The sequence below is a fragment of the Triticum aestivum genome, chromosome 3D (genome assembly GCF_018294505.1).
Source record: "Triticum aestivum cultivar Chinese Spring chromosome 3D, IWGSC CS RefSeq v2.1, whole genome shotgun sequence".
Taxonomy (NCBI): domain Eukaryota; kingdom Viridiplantae; phylum Streptophyta; class Magnoliopsida; order Poales; family Poaceae; genus Triticum; species Triticum aestivum.
The window spans coordinates 116,624,910-116,644,631 of NC_057802.1; the positions used below are offsets into that span (position 1 = coordinate 116,624,910).

The 19,722-nt window shown below is 54.1% G+C and overlaps 1 pseudogene; it reads left to right on the forward strand.

Moving 5' to 3' along the window:
- Positions 1–211: 211 nt before the first annotated feature.
- LOC123074313 (uncharacterized) lies at positions 212–2,257 on the forward strand (annotated as a pseudogene).
- The last annotated feature ends 17,465 nt before the right edge of the window (positions 2,258–19,722 follow it).

Here is a 19,722-nt window from a genome sequence, read left to right on the forward strand (position 1 = left end):
GACGGTGGTACGTGAGTGACGTGAGCGTATGGCTTCTGCCCCAAGTTGCGCTGACCGTCCTTTAAGGCTGCAACACCAAGCCACCAAGTGCAAACGGCGTGCTCCGCTCCCTCCCATCAGCGTAGCGCAGCGCGGCTTTAAACCCCGGCTCGGTGGATCCATCTATCCCATTCCCCATTCCCCATTCCATTTCAAATCGTTCGTTCCAGCCATGGCTCTTCATCTTCACCACCTGCTCCTCCTCCTCCTCCTCGTGCTCACCCCCCCCCCCCCCCCCCCCGGATCCACCGCCTCCGCCACCCACTCGCCGGAGAGCACCGCGCGCAGCCACCACCACCGCCACCGGCCCCCGACGGTCACGCTCACGGCCACCGCCCACTTCCACCCCGTCCCTAGCGCCGCGCCCTCGATGCACCAAAACCACCTCGACACGGACACCCAGTCTCTGCTCGCCGTCGTCGACCCCGTCCTCGCCGACACGGAGTCGGCGGATGTCCGTCCCGCTCTGGTCGTGCCGCCCCAAGCGGCCGCGGCCTCGCCTCCTCCCACGCTCGTAGCGGCGCCGGATCTCGCACAGGCGACGCCGCAGCCGCAAGAGGAGGGGTCCGCGTCGACATCGACGACGCTTCTTCCGCTCCCTGCCATGGTGGCGGCAGCGAGCCCGCCTCCGCCTCTCGCCGGGTCCGACGCCGAGCAGGGGCTGCAGCAGCTCTCCAGGGTTCTCGCCTCCCTGGGGTACAACGAGTTGGCGTCGGAGGCGCCGCTCCTCGCCCTCGCGCCGCCGCTCGCGAGGTGGCCCGGGGCGATCACCGTCTTCGCGGCACCCGACGTCTTCGTCCAGGCCCTCGTGCCCCATGTGCTCGCGCCGAGACCTCCTCGAGCAGCACATCGCCATGGGCTACTACCCCTACTCCGAGCTCGCCGCCGCGGCCACCATGAAGATCCCCTCCGCCTCCGTCGGCTTCTGCATCCAGGTCCTCACCGAGCGGGGCCCCTTCGGCATCCACTACGCCAGGATCTACGCCGATGGCGTCGAGGTGTCCCACCCCGAGCTCTACAACGACGGCCGCTACGTCGTCCACGGCATCCACGGCTTCCTGCGCCCGCTCACGCACTCCTGCTTCGACGGCCCGCACCACCACCTCCTCACCGGCACCGCCCGCTCCGCCGCCGCCTCCGCGGCGACCGCTGCCTCCGTGGTGCGCATCATGATCCGCGACGCCATCGCGCGCCTCCGCGACCGGGGCTACGGCTTCATGGCGCTGGCCATGCGCGTCCAGCTCGCCGAGCTCGAGAGGTTCGCCAACCTGACGCTCTTCGCGCTCGACGACCAGGACATCTTCGTCGGCGGAGGCCACCACTACGTCTCAGCGTTGCGCTTCCACATCGTCCCCGACCACCGCCTCACCCACGCCGGCCTCCTTCGCCTCCGCCCTGGCACGATACTCCCCACGCTGGCCGGCGAGGGCCAGAGCCTCGTCGTCACCAACGGCGCCGGCTCCGCCTCGGCCTACAACTACGACGTCAGCATCAACTACATGCCGATCAAGGAGCTCGACGTGGTGGTCAACTCCCGCATCGCCGTCCACGGCGTCTACATGCCGTTCCCCCGCCCCCACCTCGTCAACCTCGCCGCCTCCGCCGTCCAGACGAACAGCACCTGCGGCGTCGGGGGACCCTTCGGCGACCGCCCCTCCTCAGCGACGACCTCTCCCAAGGGGCAAGTAGCTCCTGGTGTGTGATTCGTGAGTCTTCTCGATCATTTTGTTCTTCTATGTTTCTAGCCATGATGGATTTACTGCTAGTAGTTCGAATGAGAGACTGGGCAGTCGTATGGTGTCGTGATGAGTAATGTAATGTGTCCTACTTCCGGTCACATTTTTGTGACACGGAATGGTTGCTGCGCCTTATCCAGTAGAGTATTGCTTGAATGAATTTTGGTACGAATTTGATTGATCTGGTTGCTCTGCCTGACTGCCTCTGTTCATGTTCGTTTACAGATTTCGGCTTACACCGACTGTCTGTCTTGCACTCTTGTTTGTGCTAAGAAGTACTGTGCTAAATTGAATTTTTGGGGTGATCCTGTGATGGTTTGATCTCCAGGATCTTTGTGTACTTCAATTTGTTCTGGTCATCATTATCATGTGCATATTCTGTGTTTTCCACAATGGAGCATATGCAGCCCCAATGTCATCCAGGATTTAGGTAACTAAATATCTTTCATACTGCCGTTTCGGTTTTGGCTCGTGAACTTACAGTGACCATTCTGTTTCTGTTATGTTAAGATGTGAAGTAAATTGGATGATCGTGTAATGATCCGATCTCATGTTTCTTTGTGCTAGTTTCTGTGAAGTGACTGTGTAGGAGTAGTAGTTTCCTACAGTTGTGCTGATTAAGCATTTCTATAGAGTTAGTTGCTGCTCTAAATTTTCGTGGGGCAAGTGTCTGCCAAGTAGTAAGTTTCCTAATTCTGTCTTATTAAGCAGCTTTCCAGAGTTGTGCTGATGCAATTTACAGTTAGTCAAATTCTGTAAAATTCTGCATTGATGAACTTCCCACCATGGTCTTTAGCCTGTAATCTCGCTCGCTTACATGCATGATAACTGATTTTATTTTTAAAACATTCAGTAAAAGTCAAAACGCTCCAAAAATTTTCCAACAAACTTGAGTCGTCGCTTCTGTCGTAGAAAAATATTCTGTAACGAAATATTCTGTGACAAAAATGACAAATATTCTCTGACAAGTGAACAGTACCTCGTATATAGTGACAAATTTATTTATTTTACGTCCACAACAACATGAAAGTCATTTCTTCGTGAAAGATTTTATACGAGTGCAACAATAAATCTACTTTGTTCGCAAAAAGTTTCAGATTTTTTTGACTTTCTTACAAATTACTATTTAAAAAAATCGGGTGTAATTACATCCGAGAGCCAAACGTTCCCGTCCATGGACACAAGCCCTACCCTGCATTTTGGTGAGCAAAGATGCTTCCACACTCTTGAGTTCTGAATCACATAAGGGCGTGTTTGGTAGCCCACATAGAGGCCAACCAGACCCGCACGGGAAGAAAATGGGTTGTTTGGTTTCCTGTGTTCATTGTTGGGTCTGCATCGCACGGACCTTAAAGCACCTCCCAGCCAGGCCCGTTGGGAACGCTCAAATCGGCGATTTTTCCAGAGCTAGGCCCACTCGATGCACGTGGGCGGCGGCGGCTGCACGTGGGGAGCCTCGCTTGAGAAGCCGTGTTGCTTCCCGAAGCGTCGACAATAATTGCCATCACCTTTCCTCACCACTCTCTCTCCCCTCTCCCCACTCTCTCACTCTTACCAGCAGCGGCGGTGTTCAGCGGATCGGAGAACAGCAAGGCGACCATCGGCCTTCATCAGCGGTATCCGATCCGCAACATCACCCGCAACACTTCGGTAATGGCGGCAAGCACTTTTTTCACCATCCTCACTTACTATTTCGCATTGATCCACATTCTAGGGGAATGGGTAATCAGGGTAAATAGCCATAGTACTGATTATAACATCATCATGAGTTCCTAGTAGAGATGTATTTTAGGGTTCCGATCCGGATTGAGTACAAGGGGAATGGGGATTGGGGGTAAATCTTACACAACACTTTCTAATCTTAGCCCCGATGACCCTTGAGGCGGTTGGAGCGACGGGTGGCCTTGGCCTTGTTCTTGTTCTTGTTCTCCGGCTGGACCATCATCTCGTCGTCCTCACCGGAGTCCAGGTCGATTGGCAAAGTACGGTAGCTTAGCTCTGATGCCCTGACAACCATCTCCACCGCTTCTTCTTCCTCCTCGGGCTCCAAACCAATGACCTCTGGCGCCACCAAAGTCCTATTCCAGTATGCTGCGGCATGTTGGTCATGAGGAGCCCTGTACTCCCTATTCTTGGCCCATCTTGCCATCTGTCCAGCGAAGGATGTCGGACGACATAGCGCCCTTCACTGGGTCAGGAATCAGCATCTTCAACTCCTCCATCGTCGCCTTCTTCACCACAACATCTGCCTCCTTGTGCATGTCTTCGATGTTGCTGAAGTTCGAGCACACTTCCATGGCGTTCTTGAACTTGGTGCGGTCACCGAGCGAGCACCCGAGGAAGAAAGCCCTCCATCCAATGCCCCAAGGCAAGGGGTTGGGGTTGGAGTTGGAGTTCATGGTGATGGATAGGAGGAAGAGTGATAGACATAGAGGAGAGAGGATTAACTGAGTGCGGTTTTGGGTAATGTCGGCGTTCTGGGAACGGGGGTCCCCAGACTTGCCTGCCTGCGGCCCACGGCGTGGCTGTGCTGCAGGCCTGTACGGCCCATCTTCATCAACGAGACAGTCAAGACCCTCGCGAGGCGGACGACACAAGACCTCCACGGGAGCGGCCTCACCAGGATGCCTCGCGAGAAGCGGAGATATCAAGGCGGGGCGAACCTCGCGAGGCTCTCGTGATGTGAGCCATGACGATCAAGACCAGGCGGGCGCCAGCACGCGCAGCGTCCTTGTTTCTTCTTTGGTGCTAAGGAGGCAAGCACAGGCGCGAAGTACCCAGGCATCAGGAAAAGGTTTCCATATCAGTGCAACGAGACCAAGACCAGCCGGACGGCAGGACGGAGGTCACCATGGAGCCCAAGACGGCGTCACCACCAGAGCCTTTTGCAGGCGAAGACCGCTTTTGTCAGGATAAGCTGTACTAACTGTCCCCTTTCAAATTGGCCGTTGTTGGCTCCCTTCCCGCTCAATATTTGGGAAGAGGACCAGGGCCTCTATAAATAGGACTAGCCACCACCAAAGGAGGCAGCTTGATCTCATCTGATCGAGAGCCAATCTTTAGCCACACACCGAACACAAGAACAGCCCAACCTCAGGAGGCTGTTCTCCCCCTTGTACTGTTCATCATCAGCCCAAGAGGCAATCCACCACCACCACACGGGAGTAGGGTATTACACCACAAGGGTGGCCCGAACCAGTATAAATCTTGTGTCTCTGTGTTGCGAGTTTGTCCGCGAGTTCTTAGCGAGCTAGGACGTAGATCGGTACGAAGGAAATCTCCGCGCGCACCCCAGTGTTCGAACCTTGAGGGTTTTGCCGGAACCTGAGATCCGACATTTGGCGTGCCAGGTAGGGGTGCGCCGGAACTTCCCTTCCGTCGTTCGCGTCCAGTCGCTCCGTCGTCTTCATGACGGACGCTGGCCGTGCTCGTGCTGAGCGCCGGGCTGCCCTAGCCACCCGCGTCGCTCGAACGGCTCCCGTCGGTGGGCCACCTCGTCGTTCTCCGTCTCCCGCCGCCAACGCCGCCACCGGCCCGGCGGGGAACGAGCAGCAGGCGTCCTCGTTGCACCCCTCGGTGCGGCAGGACGGCCGCACCGCCACTCCATCATTGACTCCCGCTGGTTCGTCGTCTCACGCTCGTCGCGCTCCCATGGACGCACGGGCCGCACTCCTCATGGCGCACGAGCTCCTGCGCTACCGCCCGGTCGACGACCTCTATGAGGATTGGCTCCACCGCATCGCCGAGCTTGTCCGCGCTGCAGGGGGCTCCCCTGCGCCGTCCCTCTCTCCGCCGGGCCCACCGCCAGCTTCAGGCGACGCAGCTCACGGAGCGCCTCCACCGCCTCTGCCCCAAGATGGCGCCTTGGTACCAAGGCGTGCGCTGCCGCGACGCGATCCGCCGCGTCCGGCGCCCGCGCGTGAAGAAGGAAGCTTCCAAGAAGTTCCTCGACCGCAAGAGAACGCCCCGCCACTCCTCGCACCACCGCGCCAGGATCGTCTGCCGCGGCAGGCCCCCGCGCCGCTTGCCGTAGCGGCGCGTGGGCGTCAAGACCAGGCTCCGCCTCCAAGACAGGCCCCGGCGACCACGGCCGGCTGCCGCGCCTTCACCCCCGAGCTGCGTAGCGTCGCCTGGCCGGGCAAGTTCAAGCCAGGATCTGCGTCCTCGCTATGACGGCACCCTCGACCCCGTGGAGTTCTTGCAGCTGAGCATCGAGGCGGCCAACCGCGACGAGAAAGTCATGGCGAACTGGTTCCCTATGGCACTCAAAGACGGCGCCCGTTCGTGGCTCCTGAACCTGCCTCAGGGCTCGGTCTCCTCCTGGGACGAGATGCGCGACCGCTTCGTCACCAACTTCCAGGGCACTCGCGACCGCCCGCCGGCCACGGGTGACCTGCGCCGCATCAAGCAACAACCAGGAGAGACCCTCCAGAAGTACATCCAGCGCTTCAACAACACTCGCCTCAAGATCCCCAAGGTCACGGACGAGGCCATCATCTCCGCATTCTCAGACGGTGTCCGCGACATCAAGATGAAGGAAGAGCTAGCTATCCACGAGGAGCTGTGCACATCTCAGGAGCTGTTCAATCTGGCGACCAAGTGCGCAAGAGCCGAGGAAGGGCGCCTCTCCCTCCTCGAGCTGCCAGCTGCAGGCCCGGAGGAGAAGAAAGCCAAGACCAAGGACGTGAAGCGCAAGGAAGCAGCCGTGCTCGCAGCGGAGCCAGACACCAAGCGAGGCAGAGATCAGCCCGAGTTGTCAAAGAGTAGCCGACCGTTCTGCGCTTTCCACAACCTGAACACCCACAACACCAGCGACTGTTAAGAGCTGAGAGCCATTCGAGAAGGACGCTTTGGTCGACGCCCGGAGCGCAGCGACCGGGGTTATGGCCGAGGGGGAGGACGTGGTGGCGGGCGCTGGGACGACCGTGGCCCGTGCCAGGAGTGGCGCGACAGGCCTCGTGAGGACCGCTGGCAGGATCATCCTCGCGAGGGAACCTGGAGGGACCAGCCTCGTGAGGATCAACCTCAGGGCAACGCCGGTCTTCCCCCGCTGCCGCCACCACCAAGAAGGAACGACGACCACCATCAAGATGAGGGGGCTGGGGGCTTCCAGGAGCTGCGCGCTATCGCCTGCATCTTGGGCGGAGCTCAGGCCCCAGCCTCGCAGCGTATCTTCAAACAGTTTGCTCGTGAAGTGAATGCAGTCCTCCCCAAGCTTGAGGTCACACGCCCGCTCAGGTGGTCCCAGTGCGCCATCACCTTCAACTCGGCAGATCAGCTCAAGTGCGCGGCCACCGTTGGCGCCCTCCCGGTGCTTTGTTCACCAGTCATCAACAACGTGCAAGTTACCAAGACCCTCATCGACGGTGGAGCAGGGCTCAATGTCCCGTCCGTCGACACGTTCGACAACCTCCAAGTGCCATATGACCAGCTTCAGCCTACCAAGCCTTTCTCGGGAGTGACCGACGGCTCCACCACACCAATAGGGCAGGTCCGCCTCCTTGTCACCTTCGGAGAGCGCAAGAACTACCGCACCAAGCTCATCACCTTCGACGTCACGCACATCCGCCTGCCATACAATGCCATCCTTGGGTATCCAGCCCTAGCGAAGTTCATGGCAGTAACCCACCACGGCTACAACGTCCTCAAGATGCCGGGAAGCGGCGGAATCATCACCGTCCCATGCGAAGAAAGACACGCGGTATGCTCCCTCGAGCGTGCCTTTCAAGCTGCGGCAATCGACGACCCCGACAGCCAGGGCGATGGCCCTCCGGAGGCCATCCCCAAGAAGAAGAAGCAGCTGCGCCATGCCGGACCTCAAGAGGGTGGCGTCGCGGCTGGAACCTCGTCAGGATCAGCGCCCGCTCCAGGGGCGCCTCCCTCCGTCGCATAGGAAGGCGCCCCCAGCGCCCTCCTCGGGCAGGGCTTGGGGGCTCTCTTCTGGAGGGCCTCAGACCTTGCCAACATCACGAGGGAGGCGCTCGGGCACCACTTGGAGGCGTGCTTCAAGGCACGTTTCCCTCAGGAGGACACGGGGCAAGGAGTGCCCACCGCTCAGGAGTTCATGACCAAGACCACTCAGGAACTGCAGGACGCAAGGGCCATGCGCGGCGATCACCGCTTGCGAGGCGCAGCTCCCCATCCAGGCAAGGATGCCGGGCTGCGCGTCTGCATCGACGTCCCAGGGCTCAACAGGGCCGCTTCTCAGGAGCTTTTCTGGCCTTCGCGCGTGGGCCGGTGTGAGGGTCCGCTGCACAGCTACGTTCGCATGCCATTTGGCATGCCGAGCGTGTTGTTCGTCTACCAGCGCAACCTGCGGCGCGTCCTGGCGGCTCAGGAGGCCAGGCACCAGGCCGTCCTGGCAGAGATGGAGACGGTCCTCAGGGAACCTCCTGGGCCCCCAGAGCCTCTCGAGGCTCAGGACCCTGGTGGCTCGTGAGAGGCGACCCCGTCCCCGCGTACCTTCGGCTGCTCCGACATCTCTTCATCAACAAAACCAGGTGACATTTTCCAAGTTCATTCAGCTGGGAGCGCCCCTTGGGCTGCATCATTCCCAGGCCACGTGGGTCCGTCCCTGTGGCATGTATCACTTTTGCGCATGCCTTTAGCTTACCCTGTTGGGGGCGCCCCTCGGGCCGCATCATCCCCAAGTCGCTCGGGCCTGACCCAGTGGCATGTATCTTGTTGCATTTACCCAAGCTGACCCGCCTTTCACGCATAATCTACATGTGGTTATCACCTGCTCGATCGCCACCTGCCATGGGTCCACCCCTCTCTCTTGCAATTCGCTTGCGCGTTAAAAGGGGGGCTCCTGAGCATCGCGACTCAGGAGCTCTTACTGGCTCTCCAGCCCTCATCCCTGGCCTTGACCACGGCATCGCGACCTGGCATACCAGCGGCGGCTGAGCTCGCTCGAGGGCCGGAACCTGAGGACGTAGAGCATCTGTACCTAACCGCCTCGCAGGAACATACAGCTATCAAGACCCAAGACCAGGCGCAACCCGCCTTGAGGTAGGGCCTCGTGAGTCCCACGCTGGCTCACGAGTGCCCAGATACACCTCGCAGCCCTGTCGTGCAAGCCACGTGTCAGGGCAGGGCTGTACACGCCCCGGGGGCTCTCCTCAGAGGGAGCCCCCTCCCACGCACAAGTGGAAGCACCATGCTCCGCGCTGGCCATCGACACTGCCGAGGAGCGGCTATGCCCGTGAACAAGCGGAAGCACTACGCTCCGCGCTGGTGATAAACAACTGAGGGCGGCTTCACGGCCGTACCAACCTCAGGGAGCCCCAGAGCTCAGCGTCCAGCCTCACCGCAACGCCTCCCCTCGGGAGAGCCGCGCGAGGGGGCTGGGCACAGGGGCTGCGCTCGGGTCACGCCCAAGCGTACGCCACCCAACCAGGTCTCCCGGACCTGGGGGTTGCGCTCGGGTCACGCCCAAGCGCACGCCACCTAACCAGGTCTCCCGGACCTGGTCGTAGCACGCCCCTCCCGAGGCCTCGGCGAGGGCAGGTATGGAGATTGTTTGCACGTCAAGGGGGACTCCTGAGCATCGCGACTCAAGAGCCTAACTGGTCACGTAGCCCCTCACTCCTTGGTCCGTCCTGGTCTCCGGTCGGCCCAACGGCAGTTGAGGTATGCGCGGGGCCGGGCTCTGCCGACGTAGAACATTAACCTATCCTCGCGCATTTTTCCTATAAGTTGTTTGCGCGTCAAGGGGGACTCCTGAGCATTGCGACTCAGGAGCCTAACTGGTCACGTAGCCCCTCACTCCTTGGTCCGTCCTAGTCTCCGGTCGGCCCAACGGCGGTTGAGGTATGCGCGGGGCCGGGCTCTGCCGACGCAGAACACAAAGCAGATAGGAAGAAAAACGCAAAACCTCGAAGCAAATATTACAAGACATATTGTTCTCACAATACCAAAACGCAAGTTTAACGCCTCCACGAGGCCTGATGCATGGTTGCAGGAATAAAAACAGGAAAGGAGCCGCAGGTCACCCCTGAGCACCGTCGATGCCCACGGGCGGCACTCCTCCCATGGTAGTGTCGCCCCCGGTCGAGGGCGTGGAAGCAAAGCCACAGAACTTCTTCAGCAAGGCCTCCACCTGACCTTGCATGGCAGCAGCGGCAGCTGTGCAGTGTTCATCAGCCACAGGCTCCAGCAGCTCGTCAAGACGAGCGCTGGGGTCAACGCAGCTGAAGAGAGAACACGAGCCTTCGCCTCTGCCATGGGACCGACGCCCTCCACAACTTCGTCGAGCGCCTCCACCAAGAAGGGAAGCAACTGAGCAGGGCCGTCCTCATCGGTGGCCAGCGGCCTCTGCAAGCCTTTCTCGTAGAGCGTCTTCAGTGCTGCGCGAGACCTCTCCTCAAGATCAACAAAGGCCGCGCGGTCCTCAGCCAGAACTTTCGTCTTGGCGTCAAGATCGGCCTCCTTCGCCTTCGCCTCCCGCTCCAACTCCTCCAGCCGGCTGTGCTCAGCAGCCTGCGCCTTCTCCAGCTCCTCCAAATCGGTGTCACGGTTCTTGATGGCGTCCTCCCAGGCCCTCATCTCTTCCTCCTTCACCTGGCGGTCGCGTGCTTCTTCTGCGTGTTGGTCGCGCAGACGCTTCAACTCGTCCTCCAACTCTTGACAGCGGCCGCAGGCGGCCTCAGCGTCCTTCAATGCCGCATCGCGATCAGCCGCGGCTTTGATGGCGCTCTGCTTCTCCTTCTCGGAGGACGCCGCGGCCTAGCTCAGCGTCGCTCGAACCGCCGAGTCAGATTGAAGCTAGCCGGAGGCCAGTTCCAGGCGCCCGGCTACCAGGCGCAGGTCCGCGCCCAGAAGATCTTCTCGCAGCCGAGCCATATCGGAAAGAAAGCACTCCAGGGCGATGGAGGAAGCAGAAGGACCTGGAGCCAGGAGCGCGGCAGAAGGAGGGGGCGATGTCGTTACCTGGGCATGGGAGATCAAGGGCTCCAGAGCCTCTGGGACCCCATCGGCCGAGACAGGTGCCGGCACTTCCGGAGCCAGCGGGGCCACGGGGGCTGACTCCTCCCGATGATGTCTCCCCTGGCCTCGCGAGGGCGACCGGGCTGGGGAGGTGCGAGTGCTGCCACCTCCTTTCTCCGACAAAGGGGGCGTGGCCGCCGTGTCCTCCTTCCGTTTCTTCGCCGAAGGCATCGGCCTGGTCAACCAAGGGTGAACGTCAGGAAATAGCAAGGACTTGTCAAGTCGAGCAGTTGCCGAGGCAGCGTTGGGAAGCGGAGACGCCCACGTCCAATCAACCGCCACACGTCGCCCAAGGCCGCAGGCTTTTGGGGCCCGCGGTGCTCTGTGCTTGACCTTTGGCTTCGCCGTGAAGCCAAGCCCGAGCGCACCTTGGGCCCGAGGGCTACTGTCGGTGTTCTGGGAACGGGGGTCCCCAAACTTGCCTGCCTGCGGCCCACGGCGTGGCTGTGCTGCAGGCCTGTACGGCCCATCTTCATCAACGAGACAGTCAAGACCCTCGTGAGGGGCCAAGCCTCGCGAGGCGGACAACACAAGACCTCCACGGGAGCGGCCTCACCAGGCTGCCTCACGAGAAGCGGAGATATCAAGGAGATGCGAATCTCGCGAGGCTCTCGTGACGTGAGCCATGACGATCAAGACCAGGCAGGCGCCAACACACGTAGCGTCCTTGTTTCCTCTTTGGTGCTAAGGAGGCAAGCGCAGGCACGGAGTACCGAGGCATCAGGCAAAGGTTTCCATATCAGTGCAATGAGACCAAGACCAGTCGGACGGCAGGACGGAGGTCATCATGGAGCCCAAGACGGCGTCACCACCAGAGCCTTTTGCAGGCGAAGACCGCTTTTGTCAGGATAAGCTGTACTAACTATTCCCTTTCAAATTGGCCGTTGTTGGCTCCCTTCCCGCTCAATATTTGGGAAGAGGACCAGGGCCTCTATAAATAGGACTAGCCACCACCAAAGGAGGTAGCTTGATCTCATCTGATCGAGAGCCAATCCTTAGCCACACACCGAACACAAGAACACCCCAACCTCAGGAGGCTGTTCTTCCCCTTGTACTGTTCATCATCAACCCAAGAGACAATCCACCACCACCACACTGGAGTAGGATATTACACCACAACGGTGGCCCGAACCAGTATAAATCTTGTGTCTCTGTGTTGCGAGTTCGTCGAGTTCGTCCGCGAGATCTTAGCGAGCTAGGACGTAGATCGGTAGGAAGGAAATCTCCGCACGCACCCCAATGTTCGAACCTTGAGGGTTTTGCCGGAACCCGAGATCCGATAGGTAAGTAGTGATTGTCAGGGTGGGTCAACATAGGGGCTTTGGATGGTAGGTTTTAATGCTTATCAATCTTTGAACTTTGTGCTCTTCATAACACTATACACTTTGTGTTGTTCATAACACAGATCGAGATGGAGAACAATGACAAGGGCAAGGAGGTGGTGCCGCCCATGGAGAAAGGCAAGAAGGTGGTGCCGCCCTTGGATGTTGTGCCAACCATGCCTGAGGAGGTGTCGGTCACAGACGATAATGTGGCACCGGAGGAGCCCCCCAGCGGCAAGCGTCGGAAGTACGGGCACTACCATGAGGAGGACGGGTCAACTCACTTCTGCAAGGTGATCCTTGCCCCAAAGCTCGAGTGCATTCCAATGCCCCTAGACTTCACCAAGAACTTCTCGGCCGTGCCGACGGAGTTCAAGCTCAAGATGAACACCGGATGCTCATGGAGGGTAATTATGAGGCTGATGAACGGCAGGGTCACCCTCGATCAGGGTTGGGCCACCTTCACTGTTGTCCACCAAATCAAGATCGGGTACATGGTGACCTTCAAGTTGCTGACTCCCGACACGCTCAAGGTCATCATCTTCAACGACGATGGCATTGAAGTGGTGACCAAGTGCGGGAGGCACGGCAAGGCCCTTGCCGTGAACGTCTAGGACCACTCACCATTGCTCCAGCTGGTTTAGTATCGACAATATTGTACTGCTTTGCTTGAAAACTGCCATGTTTAAGTGTGCTACTGAAGGAAATATGCCCTAGATGTTGGGGAACGTAGTAATTTCAAAAAAATTCGTACGCACACGCAAGATCATGGTGATGCATAGCAACGAGAGGGAAGAGTGTTGTCCATGTACCCTCATAGACCAAAAGCGGAAGTGTTATGACAACGCGGTCGATGTAGTCGTACGTCTTCACGATCGACCGATCCTAGTACCGAACATACGGCACCTCCGCGATCTGCACACATTCAGCTCGGTGACGTCCAACGAACTCACGATCAAGTAGAGCTTCAAGGGAGAGCCTCGTCAGCACGACGGCGTGATGACGGTGATGATGAAGTTACCGGCGCAGGGCTTCGCCTAAGCACTACGATGATATGACCGAGGTGGATTATGGTGGAGGGGGGCACCGCACACGGCTAAGAACAATGTCTGTTGTGTCTCTAGGGTGCCCCCTTGCCCCCGTATATAAAGGATCAAGGGGGAGGCCGGCCGGCTTTGGGGCGCGCCAAGGAGGGGGAGGAGTCCTCCTCCTAGTAGGAGTAGGACTCCCCCTTTCCTAGTCCAACTAGGAGGAGGAAGGGGGAAGGAAAGATAGGGAGAGGGAGAGGGAAAGAGGGGCCGCGCCCCCTTCCCCTAGTCCAATTCGGACTCCCCTTGGGAGGGGGCGCGCCACCTCCTGGGCTGCTGCCCTCTCCCCTAAGGCCCACTAAGGCCCAATGCTTCCCCGGGGGGTTCCGGTAACCCCTCCGACACTTCGGTTTTCTCTGAAATCACCCGGAACACTTCCGGTGTCCGAATATAGCCGTCCAATATATCGATCTTTATGTCTCGACCATTTCGAGACTCCACGTCATGTCCGTGATCATATCCGGGACTCCGAACTACCTTCGGTACATCAAAACACATAAACTCATAATACCGATCGTCACCGAACTTTAAGCGTGCGGACCCTACGGGTTCGAGAACTATGTAGACATGACTGAGACTCATCTTAGGTCAATAACCAATAGTGGAACCTGGATGCTCATATTGGTTCCTACATATTATACGAAAATCTTTATCGGTCAAACCACATAACAATACGTTGTTCCCTTTGTCATCGGTTCGTTACTTGCCCGAGATTCGATCGTCGGTATCTCAATACCTAGTTCAATCTCGTTACCGGCAAGTCTCTTTACTCGTTCCGTAATGCATCATCCCGCAACTAACTCATTAGTCACATTGCTTGCAAGGCTTATAGTGATGTGCATTACCGGGAGGGCCCAGAGATACCTCTCCGACAATCGGAGTGACAAATCCTAATCTCGATCTATGCCAACTCAACAAGTACCATCGGAGACACCTATAGAGCACCTTTATAATCACCCTGTTATGTTGTGACGTTTGGTAGCACACAAAGTGTTCCTCCGGTGTTCGGGAGTTGCATAATCTCATAGTCATAGGAACATGTATAAGTCATGAAGAAAGCAATAGCAACATACTAAACGATCAAGTGCGAAGCTAACGGAATGGGTCAAGTCAATCACATCATTCTCTAATGATGTGATCCCGTTAATCAAATGACAACTCATGTCTATGGCTAGGAAACTTAACCATCTTTGATTCAACGAGCTAGTCAAGTAGAGGCATACTAGTGACATTCTGTTTGTCTATGTATTCACACATGTACTAAGTTTCCGGTTAATACAATTCTAGCATGAATAATAAACATTTATCATGATATAAGGAAATAAATAATAACTTCATTATTGCCTCTAGGGCATATTTCCTTCAGTCTCCCACTTGCACTAGAGTCAATAATCTAGTTCACATCGCCATGTGATTTAACACCAATAGTTCACATCACCATGTGATTAACACCCATAGTTCACATCGCCATGTGACAAACACTCAAAGGGTTTACTAGAGTCGGTAATCTTAGTTCACATCGTCATGTGATTAACACCCTAAGAGTATTAAGGTATGATAATGTTTTGCTTGTGAGAGATGTTTAGTCAACGGGTCTGCCATATTCAGATCCCTATGTATTTTGCAAATTTCTATCTCAACAATGCTCAGCACGGAGCTACTCTAGCTAATTGCTCCCACTTTCAATATGTATCCAGATTGAGACTTAGAGTCATCTGGATCAGTTTCAAAGCTTGCATCGACGTAACCCTTTACGACATACTTTTGGCACCTCCATAATCGAGAAACATATCCTTATTCCACTAAGGATAATTTTGACCGATGTCCAGTGATCTACTCCTCGATAACTATTGTACTCCCTTTCCAAACTCAGTGTAGGGTATACAATAGATCTGGTACACAGCATGGCATACTTTATAGAACCTATGGCTGAGGCATAGGGAATGACTTTCATTCTCTTTCTATCTTCTGCTGTGGTCGGGCTTTGAGTCTACTCAATTTCACACCTTGCAATACAGGCAAGAACTCCTTTGACTGTTCCATTTTGAACTACTTCAAAAATTTGTCAAGGTATGTACTCATTGAAAAAAATATCAACCGTCTTGATCTGTCTCTATAGATCTTGATGCTCAATAGGTAAGCAGCTTCATCGAGGTATTTTTTTTGAAAAACTCCTTTCAAACACTCCTTTTATGCTTTCCAGAAAATTCTACATCATTTCTGATCAACAATTTGTCATTCACATATACTTATCAAAAAGGTTGTAGTGCTCCCACTCACTTTCTTGTAAATACAGGCTTCATCGCAAGTCTGTATGAAACTATATGCTTTGATCAACTCATCAAAGCGTATATTCCAAGTCCGAGATGCTTGCACCAGTCCATAGATGGATCGCTGGAGCTTGCACATTTTGTTAGCACCTTTAGGATCGACAAAACCTTCTGGTTGCATCATATACAACTCTTCTTTAAGAAATCCATTAAGGAATGTAGTTTTGACATCCATCTGCCAGATTTCATAAAATGTAGAAATTTGCTAACATGATTCAGACAGACTTAAGCATCGCTACGAGTGAGAAAATCTCATCGTAGTCAACACCTTGAACTTTGTCAAAACCTTTTTCGACAAGTCTAGCTTTGTAGATAGTAACACTACTATCAGCGTCCGTCTTCCTCTTGAAGATCCATTTATTTTCTATGGCTTGCCGATCATCGGGCAAGTCAACCAAAGTCCACACTTTGTTCTCATACATGGATCCCATCTCAGATTTCATGGCCTCAAGCCATTTCGCGGAATCTGGGCTCATCATCTCTTCCTCATAGTTCGTAGGTTCGTCATGGTCAAGTAACATGAACTCCAGAATAGGATTACCGTACCACTCTGGTGCGGAACATACTCTGGTTGACCTACGAGGTTCGGTAGTAACTTGATCTGAAGTTACATGATCATCATCATTAGCTTCCTCACTAATTGGTGTAGAGGTCACAGGAACAGATTTTTGTGATGAACTACTTTCCAATAAGGGAGTAGGTACAGTTACCTCATCAAGTTCTACTTTCCTCTCACTCACTTCTTTCGAGAGAAACTCCTCCAGAAAGGATCCATTCTTAGCAACGAATGTCTTGCCTTCGGATCTGTGATAGAAGGTATACCCAACAGTTTCCTCTGGGTATCCTATGAAGACACATTTCTCCGATTTGGGTTCGAGCTTATTAGGTTGAAGCTTTTTCACATAAGCATCGCAGCCCCAAACTTTAAGGAACGACAACTTTGGTTTCTTGCCAAACCATAGTTCATAAGGTGTCATCTCAACGGATTTAGATGGTGCCCTATTTAACGTGAATGCAGCCGTCTCTAAAGCATAACCCCAAAACGATAGCGGTAAATCTGGCAAATGGATGTCAAAACTACATTCCTTAATGAATTTCTTAAAGAAGAGTTGTATATGATGCAACCAGAAGGTTTTATCGATCCCAAAGGTGCTAACAAAATATGCAAGCTGCAGCGATCCATCTATGGACTGGTGCAAGCATCTCGGAGTTGGAATATACGCTTTGATAAGTTGATCAAAGCATATAGTTTTATACAGGCTTGCGGTGAAGCCTGTATTTACAAGAAAGTGAGTGGGAGCACTACAACATTTCTAATAAGTATATGTGAATGACATATTATTGATTGGAAATAATGTAGAATTTTCTGGAAAGCATAAAGGAGTATTTGAAAGGATTTTTTCAAAGAAAGACCTCGGTGAAGCTGCTTACATATTGAGCATCAAGATCTATAGATAGATCAAGACGCTTGATAAGTTTTTTCAATGAGTACATACCTTGACAATTTTTTTGAAGTAGTTCAAAATGGAACAGTCAAAGAAAGAGTTTTTTCCTGTGTTGCAAGGTGTGAAGTTGAGTAAGACTCAAAGCCCGACCACGGTAGAAGATAGAAAGAGAATGAAAGTCATTCCCTATGCCTCAGCCACAGGTTCTATAAAGTATGACATTCTGTGTACCAGATCTATTGTATACCCTACACTTAGTTTGGCAAGGGAGTACAATAGTGATCTAGGAGTAGATCACTGGACAGCGGTCAAAATTATCCTTAGTGGAATAAGGATATGTTTCTCGATTATGGAGGTGACAAAAGGTTTGTCGTAAAGAGTTACGTCAATGCAAGCTTTGACACAGATCTGGATGACTCTAAGTCTCGATCTAGACACATATTGAAAGTGGGAGCAATTAGCTAGAGTAGCTCCGTGCAGAGCATTGTTGACATAGAAATTTGCATAATACATACAAATCTGAATTTGGCAGACCCGTTGACTAAATTTCTCTCACAAGCAAAACATGATCACACCTTAGTACTCTTTGGGTGTTAATCACATGGCAATGTGAACTAGATTACTGACTCTAGTAAACCCTTTGGGTGTTGGTCACATGATGACGTGAACTATGGGTGTTAATCACATGATGATGTGAACTATTGGTGTTAAATCACATGGCGATGTGAACTAGATTATTGACTCTAGTGCAAGTGGGAGAGTGAAGGAAATATGCCCTAGAGGCAATAATAAAGTTATTATTTATTTCCTCATTTCATGATAAATGTTTATTATTCATGCTAGAATTGTATTAACCGGAAACATGATACATGTGTGAATACATAGACAAAAAGAGTGTCACTATTATGCCTCTACTTGACTAGCTCGTTGAATCAAAGATGGTTAAGTTCCCTAGCCATAGACATGAGTTTTCATTTGATTAACGGGATCACATCATTAGAGAATGATGTGATTGACTTGACCCATTCCGTTAGCTTAGCACTTGATCGTTTAGTATGTTGCTATTGCTTTCTTCATGACTTATACATGTTCCTATGACTATGAGATTATGCAACACCCGAATACCGGAGGAATACTTTGTGTGCTACCAAACGTCACACGTAACTGGGTGATTATAAAGGTGCTCTACATGTGTCTCCGATGGTGTTTGTTGAGTTGGCATAGATCGAGATTAGCATTTGTCACTCCGATTGTCGGAGAGGTATCTCTGGGCCCTATCGGTAATGCACATCACTATAAGCCTTGCAAACATTGTGACTAATGAGTTAGTTGCGGGATGATGCATTGCGGAATGATTAAAGAGACTTGCCGGTAACGAGATTGAACTAGGTATGATGATACCGACGATCGAATCTCGGGCAAGTAACATACCGCTGACAAAGGGAACAACGTATGTTGTTATGCGGTTTGACCGATAAAGATCTTCTTAGAATATGTAGGAGCCAATATGAGAATCCAGGTTCCGCTATTGGTTATTGACCAGAGACGTGTCTCGGTCATGTCTACAAAGTTCTCGAACCCGTAGGGTCCGCATGCTTAAAGTTCGGTGACGGTCGGTATTATGAGTTTATGTGATTTGATGTACCTAAGGTAGTTCGGAGTCCTGGATGAGATCGGGGACATGTCGAGGAGTCTCGAAATGATCGAGACGTAAAGATCGATATATTGGAAGGCTATATTCGGACATCGGAAAGGTTCCGAGTGATTCGGGTATTTTTCGGAGTACCGGGGAGTCACGGGAATTCGTTCGGGGAGTCAATGGGCCTTAATGGGCCTTAGTGGGAAGGAGAGGCAGCAGCCAGGAGGTGGCGCGCGCCCCTGCCAAGCCCAGTCCGAATTGGACAAGGGGTTTGGGGCGCGGCCCCTCTCCCTTCCTTCTCCTCTCCCCCTCCTTTCCCCCTTCTCCTAGTTGGAATAGGAAAGGAGGAAACCTACTCCTACTAGGAGTAGGAATCCTACTCCCTTGGCGCGCCCCTCCTAGGGCCGGCCTCCTCCTCCCTCCCTCCTTTATATACGGGGGCAGGGGGCACCCCAAGACACACAAGTTGATCTATTGATCTTTTAGCCGTGTGCGGTGCCCCCCTCCACCATAATCCACCTCGGTCATATCGTAGCGGTGCTTAGGAGAAGCCCTACGTCGGTAGCATCATCATCACCATCATCACGCCGTCGTGCTGACGGAACTCTTCCTTGAAGGTCTGCTGGATCGGAGTTCGCGGTACGTCATCGAGCTGAACGTGTGCTGAACTCGGAGGTGCCGTACGTTCGGTACTTGGATCGGTCGGATCGTGAAGACGTACGACTACATCAACCACGTTGTGCTAACGCTTCCGCTTTCGATCTATGAGGGTACGTGGACACACTCTCCCCTCTCATTGCTATGCATCACCATGATCCTGCGTGTGCGTAGGAAATTTTTGAAATTGCTGCGTTCCCCAACAGTGGCATCCGAGCCAGGTTTATGCGTAGATGTTATATGCACGAGTAGAACACAAGTGAGTTTTGGGCGATACAAGTCATACTGCTTACCAGCATGTCATACTTTGGTTCGGCGGTATTGTTGGATGAAGCGTCCTGGACCGACATTACCCGTACGCTTACGCGAGACTGGTTCTACCGACGTGCTTTGCACACAGGTGGCTGGCGGGTGTCAGTTTCTCCAACTTTAGTTGAACCGAGTGTGGCTACGCCCGGTCCTTGTGAAGGTTAAAACA